Source organism: Felis catus, chromosome A3, assembly GCF_018350175.1.
Source record: "Felis catus isolate Fca126 chromosome A3, F.catus_Fca126_mat1.0, whole genome shotgun sequence".
NCBI classification, from domain to species: domain Eukaryota; kingdom Metazoa; phylum Chordata; class Mammalia; order Carnivora; family Felidae; genus Felis; species Felis catus.
Window position 1 is genome coordinate 15,684,277 of NC_058370.1, and position 20,324 is coordinate 15,704,600.

A 20,324-nucleotide genomic window follows, 5' to 3' on the forward strand; every position below is an offset into this window, starting at 1 on the left:
TTGTAAGTGCTAATCTCTTTGACTTACCTTGCTTTGACCAGAAACTTAACCAATACTACTTTCATCTCTCCTATCTTTTCAACAAATTACGTATCAATTTATTAAAATAACAGCCACTTGGTGTAGGCAAAATAATGCTTGCCCCCCTAGTTCTTGTCTCCTGCTTGTTCATGTTACCCGTGAGATGAGTGTCTGGATGGTGACCGGTCTCTTTCTGGATACCACACCAGGGAGGAGGGATGCTCACTGAGGATCAGATGCCATCCCCTGTACCCCCAGTGTCTCGGCACTTGTCTTACTAATAATCATCGGGTGCTAATTACATACCAGGCACCACTCTAAGCACTTCCTATGGATTACCGACACAGGCGTCTTGAGAATGCAGATACAACCCTTGGGCAGGGAGTGCGAGGGGTAGTTGGAAACTTCTGAGATTAAGTTTCCATCATCCGGAGAAAAAAACAACAGAACTTGATATATAAATTAATAATAAAAGGTAGCATTTATAGTGTTTTTCTATGTTCCAGATGCTCCGTGCTTTACATACATTGACTCGTTTCATCCTTGCGACAAGCCTACGATTTGCATGTATCATTATCTCCATGTTACAGATGAACAAGCCAAAAAAGAGGGTGGTGAAGAAAACTGCCCTCGGTCTCATGGCTAGTAAGTGGCAGAATCGAGATTCAAACCCAGGCAGGAAGGCCCCAGAGTTCATGCTCTTAACAGGGATCACAGAAGAGCAGACGAGCAAAGCACAGGTTTGAGAACCAACTCAATCTGTGGTTAAAACAAACATGGCTCTGCCTCTTGCAAATGCTGAGATTCAGGCAAGTCACCTGTCTCTCCAGGCCGTCCTCACCCATAGAGATGGGACAGCCATGCCTCGTCGTGCTTATTTTAAGAATTAAATGAGAGCATGTCTGTAAAGATGTTAGCACAATCCCTGGTACACCGTGTGCTTAAAGATGGCAGTGCGTGTTACAACCCTCCCTCTACCAGAGCCCAGGAGTGTGTTCATGTTCAACATGTGTCTGCAGCTGTCGGGCAAGTGGTTTCACTGCCATATGTAAGGAGGGTCACTGACTCCAAGCAAAGCCAGTCCTGGCTGCCAGGGATGAGAATGAAAGCCAACATTATCCACAGCGGGTGGTGATAAATTCTGTGAGCTCACAACCAGTTTAATAGGTGCCGTGTTTCAAGAACTCAAAGGCTCACTCAAGTCTTAGCAGAGATTTATGGAATCAACATGTCCCTCAGCCCCTCCCTGAGGCCCCAACAGGGAAGTGGTAGAGGAAGGGGGTGAAGGAACCTCTTTCTGTCCGCCCTTCCTCTACAGGGTGGGGTGTGACCGAGTGTGAAGTGCTTACAGTGGCTTCCCCAGGAATGGTTTAGTGACCTGTCGCCACAGGAATTTACGTTGGCCAGCTTCAGGGAGGTGGTCTGAGAAGCAAGAAAGGCCTAACAGTTCAAGACGAAAGGCTCTTTGTGATGTGGGAATGCAGAGAGCGAGTGTGGGGGATGCTGGAAAGTTGGGCTGAAGAAACCGCATCTCGTTTCCAGCCCAGCCTGTGGTTTTAGACCAGCAGGAGGGTGTTGTTCTGGGCCCAGGGACTCTCCCCAAGAGCAATGCTCACCTCGTCGTTGGCTTTTTCAGTTCCTTCTCCAGAAAGAAGCCACCCCAGACCTAATACTTAATGTTCCCAGCAGTTGAGGTGTTAATCTTAAGGGTCACAGATCATCAGTCTGAAGAGGCTGTGCAATCTTAGACAAGTAACTTCCCCTCTGAACCCCTCAGTGTCCTCCTCCGGAGAAGAGACCCCAGTTCTGCCATCCCTGGGCTCTAATGAAGATCAGATGACTTCACGGGTTGACGTTCTCAGCACAGAACTTCACATGGTATGCATTTCCCAGACAGTAAGCATGCCATAAACTGTAGTGGTCACCACAGTTATTAATGACCGCTATTGTTGCTGGTATTAATACTATCATTATTATTAATATTTTGGAAAGTCTCTAATTAATCTCCCATAAACAAGCTGTTCCTATAACCTCCGATCCAAGCCAGAGTCAAACAAGTGAAAAAGAAAATACTCTACTCTATTTTGGGCTAACAATGCCTAAGGATTGGCATTTTCGCATACCATCTGTTACCTTATTTATAGTTTAACAAAATATGTTTTTATCCAGCCATCGTATATTCACTGAACACCTACCATGGGCCAGGTAGGCACACAGGATACTCCTGTGAAAAAAAAAAACCCAAAACAAAACCCCCCAAATCACTGCCCTTGTGAAGCTCACATTTGAATGAGGTGAGACAGGCAACTGAGAATTAAATGACTCAGAAAATGACTCTTACATTAGAGGGTGATGGGGAAAGAAAAGAAACAACACAGTGAAGGAAGGGGAGCTGGGGATCGGGAGGCTTGCTCTTCATCATCCATCAGAATGAAGCGTCAACTGCGAGATGAAGAAATCAAAGTCAGTGGAGCAGCACTGGCTTTCTGGTTTGTTCGGCAGCTTCGGGCAAACCCCTTCTCCTCCCCAGGCCTCCGTTTCCCCACCTGTAACAGAGGGCTGCTGAGATGACTTCAAAATCTTGTTGGACGCAGTATTTCTCATCTATGACCCATGGATCGTGTGCATTGGAATCACTTGTAACCGTTAAAGGTTACAAGTCGTGAGCTACTCGATCACTCCCCCCCCCCCCCCCCACTAGGTAAGGACTTTGCATGCTAAAGAAGCTACTCATTTGTTCCTTGTAATTCCTCAAGTGTGATGAGCCTGGTTCTACATCCTCCTTCCCGTTTTCCTGACAGCAAAATTCTCACAAAGTAATTGCTGCCTGTCTCGGGTCAAGGCTTCTAGGTTTCCAGTTTCTGCACAGCCCTTCTGCCCTTGATCTAATCTAAAGGCCACAACATGAACCCCTGCTTTATCTCCACCACCTTTGGGCTAATTTACTTGCCCTAAGGCTTTGTTTGGGCTTAAGTTACACCTGACCCATTAGAACACTGCCAGTCAGTCACCGCTAATGCCTCAGTCACACTCCAGATATGGATTTTTCTGAAAACAAGCTCAGAGAATGGTTTCATGGCGCCAATGTAGCATCTCACCTTCCTGGTCCTTGGTGGCATAAATAAATTTCAAACGGATATCTTGCAGAAGAGTAACTGTGATGCTCAGGTTTTGCTATAGCCAGAGTTGTGACGGAGCACACCGCGGCCCGCCACCCCCCTCCCCGGACCGTGCAGGGGCTGAGCCGTTTTCACCAGCTGCAGGAAGTCCCACCCTGTAGCACACCTCATCTGTCCCCTCGCACTTACATAGCCTCTCTAGACTGTGACTCCCCATGTCCATCTGCAGACCAGCATTCTCCTCTGAATTCCAGGCTCACACACCCAGGGAAGGTCCTGCTTTATATCCCCATCCCAGATCAGCTCGTGGAAATCGGCACCTTGATGCCAACCAAAAGAAAACTCTCGAGTCCCACCCCTCCCAAACGGGCAGATCTATTCTCCTTACATCCAGGTCTTCCCCGTCTCAGGAGTGGTACCACCGTCCTGCCAGGTGCACAGAAATCATCCCTGATTCTTCCTTCCCCTCACCACCCCCTGCCCACAACCCATCCTTCGATCTCATCTCTAAAACACTAGGGTGACCCAAATCCAGCCCCTCAATCCAGGCCACCATCATCTCACAGCAAGGAGCATCATTAAAAATACAGAGATGAACCTGATCGAGTCCCCCTGTGTTTCCTGCCGCACTTAGAATAAAATCCCCAGGGCTACAAAGGCCGTCCATCTCTGGCCCCACAGTCCCCTCGAACTGCATCACCTACCACTCTCCCTTTTGTTCGGGATACTGGCTACCCTGTATTTCAAATCGTCAGACAAGCTGCACTTTTTCTGGCCTCAAGGGCTACATGGTGACTGATCCTTCTGCCTGGATGGGTCGTCCTCAGTTCTTCCTTATCTTTTAGGCCTTGGCTCCAAGGTCAACTCCTCAGAGAATCTGAGAAAGCCTTCCCCTAAGCACTTATCTAGAAAGGTCGCCTGCCCTACATGCATTGTTGTGCCTCAGCCCATAGTTTGCTTCCTTCAAAACGATGTGGCACGAGGTAATCAATCAATCGTTCTTATTTACTTTCTTTCATTTAGTGCGTCTCTCACTAGGACAAAAGTTCCAGGAGAACAGTGACTCTGTCTTGTTCACTACACCATGTGCAGGAATGAATAAATTGCCCTTTGTTTCCAATCAAATAATAACGGAAGCCACTGAAGTCGAGGGGGAAGTTCCCCAAGCACCGCCACAGGCAGCAGGGCTCTGGGCGAGGAGCGGAGAGGCCCCGGTGTGGAACAAGGAACGAGGTATGCCCTTCAGGGAACTTGTATTCCTCTCATTCTCAACATTCTTTTGGCATCGAAGGAAGTCTCTGCTCCCTGGAATCCCATTGGTGTGTTTGATGCTGAATGACGAGGAGGAGGTCTCCAGCCCTGGCTGAGTCACCTCTAATGGGCACGTCCACTTTAACTTTTCCTTCTGACAAAAAGGAACTACTACTTTGGAAAAGGATGAGGTAATCAAGAGAATAAGACCTGATCCCTGGGGACAAGACAAAATGAATGCCAAGCCCCGAGCCCCAGGCTCATTAATGAAGGTGGGTTGTGCTGAAGAGAGCAGACCAAGCGCAGGGAGAGGTCACAGAAGGAAAGAGAAACTAAAATAAGCCTCTTCACAACCATGGTCATTTAGAATTCTCTGACCACTCGGATGCTAATCAACACATCAGTCTTGAGTGCACGGCAGTGGGTGGGCTCCGAATCTGACGGTACTGATGCTCTGGCGCTGTGCTCACTGTAGCTGACCAACACTTGGCCTTCCCTCACCCAGTGTGACGTCTGTCGACGGATGTCTGAGCAAGTAAAGGCAACCACACACGCGCAGGGAGATTTCTCTTAGAGGCTGTCGTCTCCGGAAATGTTCCGTATCCTCAAGGAGGCAGTTTTTCAGTGTGAACTTTGGCCTCACCCTGTTTTAGCCAGATACGACGCCATCTTACCACTGGATCTACACTTAGACATCGAGGCGGTAGTTAATTTCTTGAGCTTATGCCATGCGCCCAGCACCGAGCTAAGCGTGTGTCCGCACAAATCAATCTATCTGCAAGGCAGGTATTATGACTGACCTCCTTTTACAAATGAGGTCAATGAGGGTACGAGTGAGCAAGCAGTTTGCCCGAAGTGATACAGCAAGGAACCGGAAAAGACTGTAACCACCACCCTAAGGGTTTCTGGAAACAGGCCTATCCGTTAGTGAACAACATGGAAGGCCAGAAGAATTACAAATTCGGCTGGTGTTAAATCCGTTAGATGGCCTTCGCATTCAAAATTGCCACTGCTAGTGACGATGGGTGACTTCGGGGAAGTCACCTGACCTCTCTGGGATCTGGTTTCCTCATCTGTAAAATGGGGATGATACTGTCTATTTGGCTGCCTTTCCTCAAGTAAAACCACCAAAGGCCTACCATGTGCCAGGCACCACTGCAGAGGGGCAGTGACTCAATTCACGTTTGCTAAACACGCTGCAAACTGAACCAACCAGCTTTCCTGGCAGCTCTACCAGGCCAGGCACACTGCAGGGCAACAGGAACGTAAAAGGCCGTATGTGTCGGAGAAGCAGCTGGGCTTTGGGGCAGGAGCACCGGCTTTGGGTCCCACGGACCCACGGACCCACGGCTTTGGGTCCCACGGACCGGGGTCCCACGGCAGCTCTGCCCTTGGGAGCTGGACGCCCTTGGGCGTCACACACATAATGTGTGCCTCCCCTGCCCCATTTTTAGAGAGCAGTATTTCTCCACCAGGGGAAGTTGTGAGGTTCAGAGGTGTTGGGAAAGTGTATAACAGAATTGGTACACGCCAAAAACAAAGCGGATAAGTGGGAGCCACCACCTTAAATCCCTTCTTCGGGAAATGGAGAAAAAACAGAAGCAATATAAAGAGTAGCTGCTGCTGCTGTCAGAGCTGAGCTTGATGAGCTCATGGTAGGGTGAGGACACAGCACACACACAGAGCTGTCTCTAGTGAACTCTGCGTGAGAAACCCCAAATCTCAGGAGTCGGGCTTGTCTCCCCTGGGCCAGACCACAGCGAGAGCCTCAGATTCCCAGCATCAGTACGAGTATAGAAGGCTGATGGGAACTGGTTTCTCCTCAAATGGACTTAGGAACTCTGAAATTCTGAATTACCCTGTGTCAACCAGCCCGAAGAACAACCGGGAAGATCCGGCTGGTGTTTCAGACAAGCGGGGACTCAGGAATCACGGTGACAGTCGGCCCACCTTGCATGAGCAGAGTGAAGCTGAACTAAACACATCCGAATATACAGCACAGGTTCATCCTGTCCTGGCAACAAGGCCCACGGTGAACAGACAGGTCTGGTCTATGTCCAAGGAACAGGGCCCAAAGTTCTGCTCCTCCGCTTCTAGAAACTCACCTCAGAAGTCTATTGTACAAATAGTGTCGTGCTACGTCCCTTAAAAAAACCAGCAGAGAGAGAGAGAGAGAGAGAGAGAGAGAGAGAGAGAGAGAGAGAGAGAGATGCCAAAGCGTTTGAGGACAAGCTTCAATTCTGTACTTACTGTATACTTAAGGACTCATAATTCTGCATCTAATATCACAACCAGGATTTCTCAAACACCTTGCCCCTTCTGAACAGGTGAGTCAGGCTGATGCCCTGTCAAAGGTGATGTTTTTATAGTGGCCAAGAATGAGGAAAGAACACGCCTTTGGAATTTAGCAAGACGACAAGGAAGCTCGACAGAGCTGAACGAAGCCACCAATGTGCCAATCCATACCTTCAACACCAGCCGCTAGAAGGTTAACAAAAATACCCTAGAGAAAAGGTACCAAGGTCTGTCAAAATCACGTAGGGCATTGACTTAAATCCACCAAAGATACTTATCCTTCCTTGATGTAAATTTGTCTCTATCAAGGAATGGATTCTAGACTGGAAGGAGGTGACTCTAGGAAGATTCTCAGATGATGCAATAATCTCTCAGCAGATGACTGAGAACGTAGTCATGCAGAAAAGCAGGGAGCTGACAGTCAAAACAACTTGTGTGGGTTAAGTAAGCCCTAGGCCACTGAATTTCGAAACATCTTACTGCTTAAATGAACCTTGTGAGAATGTTAATGGGAAATTTCCTCTGATTCAAATTATGGTCATGCCAAAGTATGCTTCCATCAGCCCCTTATAAAATCTTCCTAATGCAAAACTATTATTAATGATTACTTCAACCCCACCTTGAGTTTACAATTACTTCAAGTCAATACATGGAACTGTTGTCAGAATTCTAACCAAAGAAAACATGGCTGCATGTATTTAAAATATTTACCAAGAAGACTGGAATGAAATGCAGACCTTTGAACCTGGGTAAAACAAAGAAATGTGGCTCCAGGCAGGCCCAGTGATATAATGACACAAACTCTGATGCGGGTCAGAAGACCAGCCTCAAACAACCTGAAGACTGCATCCAGAGAGCCTCCCACCTAGAGAGCTCAGTACATGGTGCGTGTGCTGTGTGTATGAAGGATACAATTTGATAAATGGCATAAGCCAAAAGACGAAAAGCAAAAGTGTTTTCTTTAAACAATGGGGTTTCGCTATTATATAAAGTATATTACTTGCATAGTGTTAATTTTTTGTGATTTATCGAAGATCATCCTTCAAGTTACACAACAAAATTAATTTTTGTAGTTTTGCGTGCTTAGAATTTACTCCAACGTGAACTTTCACCACTTATTCTTGAAAATCACAATGCCCCTGCTTTTGTTGTTATTTTGTTTTCCTTCTGTGAGTTTTACAACAGTCTTTGGCCAAAGGTAAAAATGTTTCGACCAAACACAGATTGTTGTCCTACCATCATGCCTCTGGCTTTCCAGAGCAAGAATGCATAAGGAACTTTCATACCCCAAACACAGATGACTGACAGATGTTAAGAGGCACTGCATTGCTGCTATGGAGAGTTATATCTTTAATTATGAATCTGTAGCGAGTACCGGCTGACACACGTGTGACGGGGGGCCTGGACAGGGCAGGAGTAGGGACGACAAAGGTGAGGGTGAGTAAAGGTGTGCATGGGGCAGAAAGAATATGGCAGGATCCCTGCACAGTAAACGTAGAGCTAAATGAGGTAGTCAAACGAGCTACAATCCATGGCGTTACCGACTCATGACTGCTAAGTAGGTGTCATCACAGAGCCACCTTTCATTGAGTGCTGTGTGCTCAGCACCTTATGTGCATTATTTCATGTAACCTCAGAACAGTCCATGAAATAAGTAGTAATAACCTACTCTACGGAGGTGGAAACTGAGGCATAAAGAAATACAGGAATTTGCTCCTGCCCTGAAGCCAGCAAGTGTAAACGATGGAGTTAGGGTATGAGCCCTGGCACGTCTGACCGCAAAGCCCAAGCCAACCTCTTGTCAAGGCAACGTGCTACAGGAGTTGAGACAAGGAAGAATCCCTGTGGTTGGAATATCTGAGAGACCTTCCATTTTCTTATACATTTATAATAGTGTATATATATACATATATATACAATATAACAGAGGAGGAGCACTCACTCTGACTCAGAGCAAAGTCTGAATTGCAGAATTCTTAAAAATTACATGCAAACCTTGTTACTTCAAGTATTTATTGCATTCGAGATACAGGGGACTAATAAAATTAGGTTAAGTAAACAAAAGGACTTAGGAATTCACTTGTCAATATTATTAAAGCCACTCCAAATTCCTTCAGGCGCCACATTTTTTCACACCTCCATGCACCTGCTGAATATAATCCTGTCTTCAGTTTAGCGAAAGCCCATTCCACCTTCCAGCCTAGCCAGAGCTCTAACTCCTCCCTCTCCCCAACTACCTTTTCCTTCCCTGGGGTGGGAGCTATTTCAGAGAAGGAACTACATCTATTTTCAGAGAGTGAGGCCAGCAGAAAAGAGTTCTCAATAAATATTTAATAAAGAAACATATCCTTAATCTTTAAGCATTTATTTGAAAATGGTACTAACTTTTTATTCGGTTCCCTCAAGAAGCTTTGGAAATAGATAATCAATAAACAAACCTAAGAGTATAAGCTTGTTAAATAAGATTATGCCAATCAGCCCAAACTGACCCCTGCATGCCAAAATCAAAATGAACAGCTCATCTGGTATCATGACTGCAATAAAGCTACAAGGAAAAAAATGGACCTAAAAATCCACTCTAGTCCTGGTTGCTTATGACAGCTAAGAAAAACTCTATTTTAAGAGTATCTCTAAGCTGGTTTATAAATTTCACACTGGAGGAAGCTAAACTGTGAGCAGAAAACTTTCAGGAAGTCGGCAAACACATAATCTAGAGTGATGGCAAATGTCTAAAGAAGGCAGAGCACAAGAACAGAGCAGAGTGTGAGGCTCTTGACATCTGGAAGCACTGAAGGGAGACACCCAACGTCCCATCATTCTTGAGGGAATATTAATCTTTCAAAAGATATGAAAACCTAAAGCACAAACTGTACCAAGCTACTGTTTTAATGTAGCTTAATAATTCAGGAAAAGAGCTAGCTAATCACCTGAGAACCCCTGCAAGCTGGGCCTCTGTACACTTTCTCAGGCTGGAAATTTCCAAGATAACAAAAAGGCCAGGCCTTTTTCTCTCATCTTGCCAAATGAAAGAAGCCCAAAGAATCCCAAGCAAAATCTGAAAGCTAAAATACAAATTGATCTCAGTTCATCTAATAGAGGCAGTCTTGAAAGGGATCCTCGACTAAAGAAGGTCCAATTTAAATACACCCAAAGAACAAAATGTTTACAGAAAACTGGCCAAGAACGCAAACCAAAGTACTCTGAGTAAGCTACTTTGCAGGCCTGAATTTTTACAATTTGGGCTTTCTGATGTGGGAAAACTTGTAAGTGAACAGTACTTAATTTCTGGAAAGTATATAAAACCTCTGTACACTCTACTGCTGGGTAGTCCCATGTAATGAAGTGTCAGAGATTTACAACCTAAATAACCAAAAAGAAATATCCTCTCAATATCCTTTGAGGAAAAAAAGAATCCTGTAACAAAAGCAGACTAGTTCTATCTGCAAAGCATGTCACAATCCTTATATAATGGCCATTGAGTCTTGGGACCTGAGCCCCCTGCAGTGTCAATAACATAAATCAGGTTAGAGGGGTGGGGTGTGGGAGTGTGTGTGTGTGTGTGTGTGTGTGTGTGTGTGTGTAGACTTTCAATTCTGCCAAAACCACATAATTGCTAAAGAGGAATCTGCATCATTTTTTCTTTTATTTTTCTGACTCAGGATTGTCCAAAAAGGACAATTAAGATGGCTTAATTCCTTATCCTTTCAAAGCATTAATATGTATATGTTCTTGGTGCTTTGAGACAGCCCTTTATTCTTTTCAACAAGTGTTTAATTGGGTATAGATAATCAAATGTGATTTAATTTATGCCATCGTAATACTTTTCACATGTGTACAAATTCACAAACCAGAGAAAACTCTTTGTAAAGCCCATGTGTCCTAGTTTTTTGGTTCAGAAAGAATCATCACCATATTTCTAGCATGAGCTCATCTAAGCTCAGAGATAAAAACCACTTAGCTTTTCAAAAAACAACACTTGGTTCTTCTGGTATGAAACTTTCTTTTAAATGTGTATCCTAAATGTTTTCTATAATGAGCAAGCATCATGAAGAAAGAAACTGCCTCTAACCCGCGGTCTGACACAAAGCTTTCAATCTATACTGAACGGGAGCGGGAGAACTGTGATAATAGCATGATGTGTAATATACCATGATTCATATGATCTTTATTTGTGTCTGTAAACGTATTGTTTGCAAGTTCTAATTTTCATAAATCCTTGTCCCCTCATGGAAGTGTCTGTGAACAGCACAAGCACATGGGTACTACTGTTCTGACTTGATGGTATTTCTCTTAAAAAGAACAGGCAGAGTCTGTCAGTTGCCAGCCCCTGGCTTCTCTGCTCATGCACTGAGGTGAACAATGGCAGTCTTAGCACTTCTCCTAGAAAGCGTGTGTGATGCTAAGCTTTCTCAGCAGAGAGGCTGGAGGAACAGTGCAGGGAGGAAGAGGCTCTCCTGAGTCTCCAGCACAGGGGCTGGCAGTGTGGCTGGGAGGACAGCTGGTGAAGTACGGCCCAGCAAAAGTCCAGGACCCGTTTTCTCTGAGACCTTGAAGCCTCGGCTTGGCCATGACCTTTCGGCAGCCACGGTGACACGGACACCGGCACCCCACCAGGGCTAACAGACTCTGAAGGCCGCCTGCCCCCACCAGCACCCACCTCTCCTTTGCTCACCCATGCTGCTGGCTGCTGATCACCTGCTCCTCACCTGTACTGCAGAGGGTAGTCTATGGCGGGCCCCCAGCCTCTGCGCCAGCTCTGGTCTAGCCAAACCAGCAAACTCCCCTGCTGTGCCGTGGGTCAAACTCTACTTTCTCCACTGAGGCTGGAACCTCTGGTAGTTTGTCTCCCCCGTGGGCATGCTCCCTTAGCATGGGAGCCATGCTAAGAGTTTCCCTAGATCCCCAAACCACAAAGAGTTTCCCTAGATCTTATAGTAACTCCTTTATCATAGGCAATAATTCCTTGTATTAGTTTAACTCACTGTGTGGCTTGTCTCTTCACTGGACCCAGACTGCTACAGGGAGGAAGGCGTACGTGAGTACACATGAGCACATGCTTGGCCACTAACGGGAATACTTCCAAAATGCCAAACCCCAAATACAAATTTAAACATGAAAACCGCCCAGACAACCTCAAATCCAGAATAGTCTAGTGTATTTACAGCCTGCGTGTGGAATTAAAATACTCTGACTTGCTCCCACTGAAAACTGTATTATTGGTGAATAGATACACCAATTGTGGTATATCCATACAAAGAAAACTACTCAGCAATTGAATAGAGCAAGTCCATATACATGCAACGACACAGAGGCATCTCTCAACATGCTAAATGAAAGTACCAAACACAAAAGATGATATTCTGTATAATTCCACTCACATGGCCTTGTAGGAAAGGAGACTATTGGGACAAAAACCAGGGCATGACGGAACTTTTCAGGGTAATGGAAATGTTCTAGATCTTCATTATGGCAGTGTTTATACAACTGTATCCATTTGTCAAAAGTCATCAAACTGTGCACTTAAAAAGGAGCAAATTTTATGGTATGTAAATGAAATCTCAATAAGCCAGACTTTACCAAACAAAAAACTATATATTAAAAATTGTGGAAGGTATTTAAAGTCATCCTTAAAGGGAATTTTATAGTCTGATATGCATAAATTAGAAAAGAGAGAGGACTGAAAATTAGTAAACTTAACTGTCCAACTAAAGAAGGAAGAAAGCACCCAGAATAAACCCACAGAAAGTAGATAAAGGTAAGAACACAAATTTATGAATTTAAAGCCAATTCAATGGCGAGGCTCAATAAAACCAAAAGGTGGTTGTTTCAAATGACAAAAAGAAAAGAAAAGAAAAGAAAAGAAAAGAAAAGAAAAGAAAAGAAAAGAGAAAAGAAAAAAGAGAAAAGAAGAAAAGAAAAAAGAAAAGAAAAACCTCTGATAAGTCTGATTTTTAAAAAAGAAGAAGAAACAAATATTGGGAATGAAAAGCAAGCTGGACTTAAAGATACCGCAAAGTTTAACATTCAAAACTTTATGCCAAAAATGTTTAAAACTCAGATGAAATCAAGATTTCTAGGGAGAAAAAACGACTAGATTTACCTGGCAAAAAACCATAGAGACCATGGACTCAGAAATCTGGCCCCAAGGACAAAGGAGGAGAGCGGCACTGTTCAGGCACAGTTCACAACGTACACCAAAATGAAAGCCACAGAGGATGAAACAACCTTGCAAATACACACAACCCTGACACTACTGAGCGAAGGCACTTCCCTACAAGCAGGAAAAACACATGAATTCCCAGAACTTCCAGTTCTGGCAACAAGGTCCCCACAGAGTTACCTCCCAGAACTTCCTCCTGGAAAAGAGGGGGAGCTCTCCAGAGGCCAGAGATATGGTTTGTGTGCCCACCCCCCTTCCTCAGAATGCTGACACTGCTATTCCCAGTAAACCAAGGAAGCATAGAGAAAGGTAGGGCAGAGGGACCAGCCGAAGCTCCACCGGTGCTGCCTTGCTGAGACCGCAGGATTTAAGGACCTGGTTGCGTAACGATGACGATAGTAATAATAACCGTAACAATGATTGAAGCCAGTGTTTAAAAAAATATTTATTCACCATTATTAGCTGGTCACTACATTAAGCACTCTTCCTGTGTTAAAATCTCATTTGTTCTTAATTAAATCTACAGCTATAATTATTAATCTGATTCTGTGGACGGGGAAATTGAGGTTTGCAGAATCGCATAATTTGTCTGGGCAAGAGACCCAAACTGAATCTGGTTCTGTCTGGTTCTGTCTAACCCTAGTCTGTACTCTTAATGAAACATCACTCAATATCTACTATTGGTCAGGTGCTTTGCCCCTCATAATCTGAAGTCTAGGGAGGATAAAGCACAAAGATACCATCAACGCAACACTAAATAAAGAAAGAGAATACCCAAGATTTCGTTGCTTGCCTTGCTAAGAGAGGCTTAACATGAAGACAGACAAGGTTTACTCAAGTCAAGCGACCACAATACAAAGTGGTTAAAAGCAAGAGACTTTCTTGCATTCTCTACCTGTAAAATGGAAAAGCCAGATAATCCTAACCAACTGTACAGTCTCTGTGAGAAATAATCAAAATAGACACATGGGTAGAAGTTCCCTGGGGACAAATTTTGGGCAAAATAAAACAACAGCATCTTTAGGCAGAGCTTTCGAGCAATGGTCTGGACTACTTCCCAGCTGTGGAATCCCCCCTTTCCTCTCAGAAATGACCAGACACAGTCAAGTGCCTCTTGTTGGAAATGCTGCAGGAGCTGGAACACGTACCCTTTAAGAACCCGTTCTGTTCTGACAGCCTGTCGTTCTCTGAGACGGTGTTGGAATAGCTTATTGAGAGATGATGGCTCCAAAACGTAGACCACTCGTTACCTGTGCTTCCTGTGAAGCCACAAGGAAGCGACCTCAGGGCCTAAGGTGCCAAGAGATGATGTGCAAGTCTTAGGGTCCATTTCTGATCTTCTACGCTAAGCTACCTAGATGGAAATTCTTTCGTTATCACTGTTCTCACTACTGCTACCAAAACTCGCAAAACCATGGTCTGCACTCTGGCTCACCATGCGGTTGGGATGAAAATCATCCTAGGGGTGCCTGGGTGGCTCAGTGGGTTAAGCATCTGAATTTTGACTTTGGCTCAGGTCATGATCTCATGGCTTGTGAGTTGAAGCCCCATACCGGGCTCTGCACTGACAATGCAGAGCCTGCTTGGGATTTTCTCTCTCTCTCTCTCTCTCTCCCTCCCCCGCCCCCCCCACCTCTGTCCCCTCTCTCCCCCTCCCCCACCCACATGCTCTCTCTCTCTCTCTCTCTCTCTCTCAAAATAAATAAACTTAAAAAAAAATCATCCTATATTTTAACAGCAGAGAATCAATGACCATGAAGAACGAACTTTAAAGAAAGGTGCCAAGCAGTCACAGATCAAGCAGTCTCAGAGCCAAACAAAGGGAATGAAAAACAGTGGCAAGTTCACAGCGGCTGAGACCATTTAAGCAACCTCCTGGGGTCACAAACCACCAGCATTTAAAAGGTCTTGCTCTCAGTGCCATTTCAATAACTGAGTTAAAAACTAAGCTCAAACTGGCTAGCACGAGTCACCAGCAGAAGCAGGCTGCTGTGACTGGAGACAAAGGCGACATTCATTTGCTGTGTGGTTTCTCAGAAAGCGTATCTAAACAGCAGGTTTCCCTGGCAATGTTGGATACATACTTCTCTTTCAGACTGCTATTCTTGGCTGGTTTTCTGAAAGTAAAAAGTACAAGATCTCATTATAGTCCCAAGTACAAGTGAATTCAGCCTTAACATACTTTAAACCCAGCTTTACAGGAAAAATAAGAAATCTGAAACAAAAATAGTATACCTTGTCAAGAACAATTTAGGGCAGTCTTCTTACCAGAAACCGCTCGGTATGATTACCCAGTAAAGATCCATTAACATGCAACTGGTGTTTATCCTGGCTAGCTCCCCGGCATCCTCGTGGCCCTGGAGCTGGAGACCATAATACTAATCATGGTCTCCATTCATCTTTCTTCCAGCACAGGATTAGGAAAAGAAACTCACCAAAAAAAAGTGAGAAAGCAAACAAATATGGAGATACTCCAGAACAGAAAGGCAAGAGTCTGAGGGCACAGGGTCTCATGTTTAAAATGCTGCCTGAATTCACACTCGACAGACAAAACAACAACAAAAGCAAATGTGAAGCCTCAACTCCTAGAGCTGCCCACTGACAGGAAGACACCCAGGCTTCATAGGGCAGAGTGACCTAAAGGCAACCTAACTGCAACCAAAAAGTTCCAAATACCGAATGCCAAATAAAAGGAGAATGATTAAGTCAAGCAAAAGAATACAATGTGAGGGACTATTATGTAATCGTCAAGTCATAATTTTATAAATGTTTTTAATGATATGAGAAAAAGTTTAAGACATTTAAGTGAAAAGGAATCAAGATGCCATATTACACACAGAATGATCTCAGCTATGAAAAACAATATGCAAGTATAGAAACCAGAAGCAGGTATGTTAACTGTAAATAGGGTAGTGGTGTGATGGGAGAAATTTTCTTCCCTAAGCTTTTCTTCAATTTCTAAACTGTCTACAACAGGCACGTATTCTTTTTACACAAAGAAGGGGGAAAAAACAGCATTGCAACATCTCAGGAGAACAAAGCAACAGTAAAAAAGATGATGAAAAACAACACTTATCGAGTTCTTACTGTGGGCCAGGCGCTGTCCTAAGTGCTTTGTTTTTTGTTTTTTTTTTAAGATTTATTTTATTTTTAGAGAGGGAGAGTATGAGTCAGGGAGAGGGGCACAAGGAGAGGGAGAGAGAGAATCTCAAGCAGGCTCCACGTTGTCTGTGCAGAGCCCAATGGGGGGCTTGATCTCACGAACCATGAGATTATGACCTGGGCCAAAATCAAGAGTCAGATGCTCAACTGACTGAGCCACCCAGGCACCCCTGTCCTAAGTGCTTTGTACACATTATCTCACATGATATTCTCACCAGTCCCATGAGACAGCTGTGACTTTTACCTATATTTGACAGGTAAGGAAATTCAGAGTTAGCCAGGTGACCTAACAGGTGCAAACAATGGGATATGCAGCCAGAATGCTTCTGGTGGTTTTAACCACCACGTACACTGCCTTTAACCACAACTGTAGGACCTGCCTCCCTGCCTGCACACTGAGCCTAAAACAAGCATTGATAATAAAATCTACCTTAAGAGAAGTTCCAATAATTTAGGAGACTATGACTGCAAAAGAGGAAACTGCCAAGATACTAAGATACTCAAGTAATATTTTCAACTACTGAAAGCACCTCTAATGAAAGCTATAAAGAGAATCTATGTGAGCAACCCATCACCGTAGGGGAAATTATACCAGCACAACAAAGCCAACCCACAGCTAAGGTCCCCAATATAAGAGAAAGCTAGGACTATCTGGCAGAGGAAGACTTCTGCTATCTAGTCATCAAACAGCCAAGGAAAGAAAAAAGTACTTGAAAAATACAATTGGTAGGACTTGAACAAACAGGATCTGAATTTGCCCTTCCCTCCAGAAAAGTCCTCAGTTACAAGAGGCATTGACCACTGGAGGCTAGAGAACAGAAAGAAACTTACAAGAAAAGTAAGCATTGTCCTTGATGCCAAATTCTAACATGCAAGCAGCTCAGGAGGACCCCCTGACTCTTTTTTTCAGTCCAGCACTGAGGGCCTTTTGGTCAGAAATAATCGATTTTGCTTGGCAAAAAGGCATCAAGACATGGAAATAGTCTGGATCCAATTCTGTAGAATCAGCCTATTTCAGAGGCATTAAAGTGAATGCCAAAACCAGTCTGGTGTTCTGTTCACAGATCCTTTCTAGAGGTTTTAGCAGCAGAAAAATACTGAAACTCAGAGTTTTAAATGGAAATTTTCTATCTATAAAAACAGACACTATTAGATACCAGAAGCCATCAAGATTTGGTAATTCCAAATTCACCAGGGATATTAAAATTTTTTGGTTGTTAGGAAAACTGGCTAGCTGATAAGAAAAATATGAAGGTGGATTGCTACCTTACCCTTTACATCAACACAAATTCCAAACAATAAATAGTGAAAAAAGAAAAAAAGTATATGTTCTAAAACAAAGGGTTAACATTTTTTATAATCTTGGGATATGAGAAACTTCTAAATATAGCTTAAAATTCCAGAATCCACAAAGGAAAAGCTGCTAAATCAAAATAAAAAATTTTAAATATCTGAACAGTTAGAGACTATCAAGTTTTTAAAAACTGGGAAAATCTGTATTTTTTACATGTACCCCAATGTTTTTAGCAGCATTATCAACAATAGCCAAATTATGGAAAAAGCCCAAATGTCCATCAACTGATGAACGGATAAAGAAGATGTAGTGTGTATACACACACACACACACACACACACACACACACACACACACACACTGTAATATTACTCAGCCATTAAAAGAATGAAATCTTGGGGCACCTGGGTGGCTCAGTCGGTTAAGCGTCCGACTTCGGCTCAGGTCAAGATCTTGCGGTCCGTGAGTTCGAGCCCCGCGTCGGGCTCTGGGCTGATGGCTCAGAGCCTGGAGCCTGCTTCACATTCTGTGTCTCCCTCTCTCTCTGCCCCTCCCCTGTTCATGCTCTCTCTCTGTCTCAAAAGTAAATAAACGTTATAAAACATTTAAAAAAAAAAAAAAGAATGAAATCTTGCCATTTGCAACAACATGGATGGAACAAGAGTGTATTATGCTAAGTGAAATAAGTCAGTCAGAGAAAGACAAATACCATATGACTTCACTCATGTGTGGAATTTAAGAAAGAAAACAAACATAATGGGGAAAAAAGAGAGGCAAACCAAGAAGCAGATTCTTACCTATAGAGAACACACTGAGGGTCACTGGAGGGAGATGGGTGGGGGGATGGGTTAAATAGGTGATGGGCATTAAGAAGGGCACTTGTTGTGATGAGCACTGGGTGTTATATGTAAGTGATGAATCACTGAATTCTACTCCTAAAACTAATATTACACTGTATGTTAACTAACTGGAATTTAAATAAAAATTTGGAAAAAGAAAAAATAAATAAAAATAAAAACTGGGAGGGGTTCCTAGGTGGCTCAGTTGTTTAAGCATCTGACTCAATTTCAGCTCAGGTCATGATCTCCTAGTTCATGAGACTGAGCCCCAAGTTGGGCTCTGCACGGACAGTGCGGAGCCTGCTTGGGATTCTCTCTCCCTCTCGCTCTGCCCCTCCCCTGCTCACGCTCACTTGTGTGCATGCGTGCTCTCTCTCAAAATAAATAAACGTGAAAAAATTTTTTAAAAACTGGGAAAATACCTTTACCGTACATGTTAAAAGGCCTGTAACCTTACTTTGAAATCAATCAGGAAAATAAGAATTCCATTAATAACTGCATAAATACACAAACCGGCAGTTCAGACACCAAAAACAATAGGAAAATCTGAGAACATGAATCACAATTTCAAACTTATAAACAGTTTGGCCCAGGCATTCTACTTGCAGGAATTAATTCTAAAGCCATACATATCATGCAAAGATGTTTATTAAAGCAGCGTTTAATATTAAAAAGCTGGAGGCCACCTAAATGGCCACGGTTTGGGGATTAGTTAAATCGGGGGTCACAAAAGCAGATGTTTTCAGGGGCTGGCACAGGCAATGAAAAAATAAGCTCAACAGGCCAGCTCTGAAACTGCAGACGGGAAGTGGTGCGGTCTGCAGTGAACTGGAGAGCTCCGGCCCATTTCAGCAATTCCCACCGTAAACACCGTGTGTGCCCAGGCCCCCCACCCCCCAGGGTGCGATGTGTGATCCCTGTGATCCATTGCCAGGGGAAGAGTACTGCTGCCTGGGGCTTCTCTCTGAGAGCAGCTGGGAGGATCCCCTAACTGCCAAGGTTCCTCAGGCTGGAGCAGCTCCAAGAGGATGGCGCCAAACCTGACAGGCATCTGCTCCCGCACGGAGCTTTCCTCCAGGCTCCGGCCGCCCAGCCTGGTTTTACGGGCCCAGGCTCAGATCGCAGAGAAGGGAGGGGTAGGGGGGCGGGGGCCAGGGCGGCGGTCGGGGAGTGAACACTAGGCCTTCTGTGGGGTCTTCCCTCTCCAAGGGAACAAGATGGAGATGGGAGGAGTGTGAACGGGGGCGAACACACGCAGCACGAACCTTGCTGAAGGGTACATGAATCGCCGTAGTGATCTCACACCAGCAACTCGAGCACTGTTTCTGCAAATGCTCACACCAAGTGCTGAATTCACAGGACGGTAGTTGGACATTCTTTCAGCAATAAACCTCTGGGCCGAGGCTGCCTTCAAGGGCCCAGCTGCCACAGAGAAGTGGGGCCACAGATAACGTGGTGGGTGGCATATGGTATTTTATCACAGGGGCTGGACTCATCCCAGGAACTGGTTTAAGTTAATCCTAGTTAATCCTGGTTTCGGTTTATCAGTACAGCCTTGGCAGCCCTCGAAAGCGGGAAGCTTCCACGTGGATCTGGAACTGTATGTTTCTTCACAATGCGTGAGGATGACCTTGTACTTGGGCCTGCCATTTCTGGGAATAAGAGCCCCTGGGAGAGGGCAGCAGATTTCCTGACTTCACTTCATTTGAAACACCACTCCCTTAAGATTTTTTTAACTCCAGAAGAGACACATCAAATGGAGAAGAGATTAGCAGTCACCAAGAGTTAGGAAACAGGGTGTGTGTGTGGGTGCCTTATCAAAGCCAGCAGGGGTGCTCCTTGTGGCAATGAGCTGTCCTTCATCTCCACGTATTAATGTCCATATCCTGGTTGTGATAAGGCACCGTAATTTTGCAAGATGTGTACAAAGGACCTCAACACATATTATTTCTTACAACTGTATGTGAACCTACAATGACCTCAAAATAAATAGTTACAAAAAGGGAATATAATCTTTAAAAGATACCTCCATGTCTGAAGGCTACAAAATCCTAGAAAAGTGTTTAATATTCAATAGGATTTTCCTGAACAAAGAGCAAATAGAAGGGACCGGTGGCTCTGTAACGGGGATCTGAGTTTGCCCTTCCCCCGGCAGCTGGCCAGCCTCGGACCCAATGTTGTGC

At 44.4% G+C, this 20,324-nt stretch overlaps 1 protein-coding gene across 6 annotated transcripts in view; it reads right to left on the reverse strand.

The window, feature by feature from the left end:
- Positions 1–20,324, reverse strand: part of STK4 (serine/threonine kinase 4) — a 92,317-nt gene that overhangs the window by 4,405 nt on the left and 67,588 nt on the right. The gene's annotated exons all lie outside the window — the stretch shown is intronic.